Consider the following 4991-nt stretch of genomic DNA (forward strand, 5'->3'; position numbering starts at 1 on the left):
GCACTTAGAATTTCAAATACTTTTAGTACTGAACCCTAACAACTTGCCTTTGTTTTAGTCACACGTTGTGATACATTATATAGAGTGCTGGCAAATGCTTCATGTAACCAGCACAATTAGTCAAAAAAATAAATACATAAAAAGCACAGATAAGATAATTATTATGATCGTTTGGTGAACAGTTGCCCGAAAACAGATTTTGAGCTGGATGTTTTTCTAGCAAAATTTAGCCATAATTTTAGCAGTTGTTATAACAGGAATATATTTTAACACTTATATATCTGATTCTACGCAAAAAATTAATAATAATTACTGATGCTTCTCATAACCCCACCCCTCCTTCAACATCACCACTCCCCTCACACCCTGCCATATGTGCGTGTTCTGGCAGTTCTATGCATATGTATCTGAGTATATCTTCCCTCTCTTAAGCTGTCTCTGAAAATCAACAGTTTTTGTCAGAAAAAGGTCAGAAAAAAAGAAATTGATGGAATCAGAGCTGTAGACCCATGAGATTATTTAAATAGTTAAAACAATCTGATGTGTGTACAGAAATAAGGTATGAAATAAATTTTTTATCTTCAAGAATTTGTTCAGTGAAGATAAAAACTCAGTACTATACTTTAGTCCCAGCTGCCACATTCAGTTATTTACCATCTAACCTATTATCATTTCTCAAACATTTTATACATTTTTTAACAACATTAAATTGAAAGCAAATACCTCTGGAGTAGAAACCATTGTTTTATGTTATTTTATGTTGTATGTTGTATAAGAACCCCCCTTTCCTTCTATATCATGAATATTTTTATTGTGCAAGTATGAGTGTATATTCACAGAAATACTGATATTGCAATAGGTCAAAAATTTAAAAATGTATCTTAAAGGCACAAGAATGTAGATACCAAACACAGGGTCAGTGGGTATCCTTTTCTGCTTGCCTTGTGTCTCTGGATCATGGAGAGACTCCAGGTTCTCAGATTTGAAAGGAGTCAAACTTTGGAAGATTCTGAGATCACAAAGCAGGGGTTAGGCTAATAATGTCCTCAAATGTATGTGTGCCTCCCTTCCCCAGCACTCCTAGGGTTACCAGCTCCTTTCAAAAAAACATCTTGGTGATTCGTGCTCCTTAGTCAGTAATCCTGAACTCTATGAGATCATAATCATAATTTCATACAGAAATTTTGGAAGGAGTCAATAAACTTTGGCAATGTGCTGTGGGCATATGTGCTTGTTAGAGAAAACATGTAGTGATTGTGAAGAGTTGATGACAATTCTGGATCCTCTTCTCTGAAGCATCTGTTTTCATTTATCTTCAGTCGTTCATCTGCTATTCATTCAGGAAGGTTTATTAGTAGCTTGGACATATTTAAGCAGTTGAATAGTTGAATCTACATAGAAAGTTAATAATATAGTCGACAGTCAAAAAAGATTAAGGCAGACTTTATTTTATATATATATATTTTCTATATATTATATATAGAAATAACTACAATAGAAATTCCTCCTTTAATTGTAACCTTATTGCTTTTATTTGTGCTGGACTCATGTGAATAATAATGATGTTAGTTTCTAAGGCAAGTGCCCTATGATTCTCAACCTAGAGTTTTTATGTTCTGAAGGTGTACAGTCCTGTGCCATGATATAAATGTGGGCTTTTATCCTGGAGCATCAGAAGAACTCACTCATATGTAAAGCATTATTTTTCATATAAAGGCAAGTAAGGTTTATTTTATTAAATAGAATGCAAAATTTGTTTTTAAACAAAACACTTGGACCACTTCAGGCTATACCATTAGACCACTAGAGCTACCCTTTGACTTTTCTCAACTACTTCTCATTCACTCATTCAATCTTAAACAGAACACCAAAGGCAAGAGACATGAAAGAAAATAATTGGTAAATTGGACTTCATTAAAATGAAAAACGTTTATTCTTTTTTAAAAAAAAAAAGCCATTAAGAAAATGAAAATGCAAGCCAAGAACTGAGAGAAATATGCACAACACATATGTCAGACAAAAAACTTGCATCCAGAATATATGAAGAACTCTTAAAATTTAATAATAAAAAGACAAACAACTCAAAAAATCCCAAACTCTTTCCCAAGGTGGCTGTACAATTTCTACTAGCTGTGTATGAGAGTCTAGTGACTTATTAACCGCATGATCTTTGGCAAGTCAGGATACCTCTCTCCAACTCAGAAACAATGGTAGAATGCAAAAATAGTCACAATAAAAGTCTTTCCAAGAAGCTATTTCCCTACCCTTTGAAACCTGGCAGGCCCTGTGACTTGCTTGACCCATAGAATGCACTAGGAATGAGATTGCTGTGGTAGTCCCAAGCCTGGGCCTCAAGAGGTCTTGCAGGTTCCACTCTGGAGCTTTTGGAACCCAAGATGACCACATGAACAAGCCTGGGCTGGTAGGCTGGAGAACGAGAAACTTTGTAGAGAGGCCCTATTGTCTCAGCTAAAGCCTTTATAGACCAATAAGGCCCAGCTGACTCACCAGCTGATCGTGAGTTCACAGAGCTCAGCCACATCACCTAGCCCTCGTCAAGCCTAAGAACCAGCCAGTGAAGCCCTGTTCAAATCACTCTCCACAGAATCGTGAGTTCAATTTAGGTTTGATATTTTAAGCTAGTAATTTTGGAGATAGTTTGTTCACTATAATAGGTAATTGATTTAGAAATCTCATCAGTAACATGGGATAACACAAATATCTACCTAATGGGATTGTCGGGAGATTTAAATGAGATAACATATGTAATCCACTCTGCCCAGTCAGAGTAAGGACTCAAATATGTTAACAATGATTGATTGGTGTTATTGTTGTTATTGATAAAAATTATCCTGTCTCCACAAAAAGGGACTTTTTCAAAAGTCTGGCACTTCGTGTGGCTAATGCATTATCTCATAGCCTATAAAACTTCTCACTTTGAATAAATATTTACATCACCAGCTACAGTGCTGCACTCCTACTATACTGCCAAAATTACTCTTCTTGACAAGAAAGATTGAGGCACTTCTCTAGATGATGGGTATCAAATGTAAATATGTTGCTGGTAAAGAAAAGAAGAAACTTTATTGTTCTTCCCCCTAGTCATCTATCAGCTCATATTTTTCTATTTAATGAAGTAAGCCTTTTGTCTGTGTGGCATCAAATTGGACCAAATAGATGTAAGGGAGGAGAGTGTGGAAATAATATTCAGGAAATAGAGGTTCCAAGAAGACCACACAGAGCAAGCTTGAATGCAATATCTTATAGCTTATTGTTTTCACATTAGCTGGGACTCTTTATAACATTCTATTAAATCTTACTACAAATAGTGATGTCCATTTTAATATAATACTTAAAATTTTATTCCAATACATCTTCTCTTCATGCTCCTGAGCTCCAAAGTATAAGATATATTTCTAAAAATATATTCTAAAAAATATATTCCTAAACCTATAAAGGCTGATCAAACATGAACCCTTTTTAAATTTCCCTATATTTTTTGCATAATTTAAAAATGTTTTACAAAGTCTTTCTCAGCAGTACATTAACTGCTATACTAACAAGTGTTAATGTAGTTCCTGTCTTTCCCGAAAGGACTATAAAACTGCAAGGCTTTTAGGATTTAATGCATGGATATAAATATTCAGCCCAGGTGTTTCTAAATCACCTTCCACAGTCTCAAACGATGCTACACTTGAATAGCTCTGGCAAAATGTCTTAGAGTGTCGTCTGTGTTTGTATCAAGTTATGTTACATCCAGAATAAATGCGTAAAATAAAGCAAAGCCTGCTGACATATTTATTTTCAGGATAGTTCTGTCATATGAACTTTATAATCATATTTGAAAATCCAGCTGTGGAAAGGTATGCATACTAGATTAATGGCTATTGGGCTTTTGCCAGACCACAAAATTGAACTATAGATAGTAAAGAAAAATTCTAAACCAATGTTAGAGCAATTCATCCTTTTAAGTTAAAATCATCAATTAACCATCTAATTTCTGTCAATATCAATATAACAATCCTTTTTATGCCTATTAAAAATAAAAAAAGATTACAACATTTTTCTGAAATCTCCCTAAAAGTTATTCCTGGCTTTTAAAAATCTTGTCTTATCTAAAGTGTTTCTATAAATATCAATGTCCTCTGTACTCAATGTAATCAATTTTCCATTTTCAGTAAATTCCGAAGAACTCTGCCCTTCAGAAGAAGTGTTGGCTCAATATCCTGGTGGATCGTTTCTATTAGCAAATGCGTTTGTTAGAGAGGCACATTTCCATGTGTTCTAGACTTCAATTCCAGTAAGACAACGGGTTCCATTCGGAGCATCATTTTCCTGCAATTAGGACAAAATCGTGTTTATGACTCCAAAAATACATTGCTTGGGCCACAATGTAAGGATATACTCAACTTGAATAATTTTCTCTTTAGGCTAAGGGCCTATATATTGAGCAAACATCTGAACCCGAACAATAAATGGTTTTGATTAGTGCATACATTGCCTGAGATCTTTGGCAGTTCACACGTGAACCATTTAAAACCTCTGCCACTTGGAGACCCAGACCATTTGGAGAGATACGTTTTATTTTAAATATAGTCATAAAAATTAAAGTGAAGTTTATCTGATGAAAATGATATGAAAAATATTATATGTTACCAATTTGAGGAGTCGATAAATGCCGTGAATAGAGCCAAGGCCTGTCACATACAGCCTATGGAAATGTGTTCATAAGATGTGGTTGATGCAATTAATAGAATGGATCTAGAGTGTTGCCAATGTTGCATGTTCAAAGAATAAGCAAATGCTATCCCATTGTTTCCCTTTTTTTCCATTGCCATTGCTTTCTCCTACTCCACTGAAATGAAGGACTTGGTTCAGCTTAGAATGTAGGGATGTATTTCCTCTTTATTATCCCAGCTTATACGGCACACAGTGCCTTTAGACTACCAAACCTACACACACACACACACACACACACACACACACACACA

The sequence above is a fragment of the Pteropus vampyrus genome, unplaced genomic scaffold (genome assembly GCF_000151845.1).
Source record: "Pteropus vampyrus isolate Shadow unplaced genomic scaffold, Pvam_2.0 Scaffold53, whole genome shotgun sequence".
Lineage (NCBI taxonomy): Eukaryota > Metazoa > Chordata > Mammalia > Chiroptera > Pteropodidae > Pteropus > Pteropus vampyrus.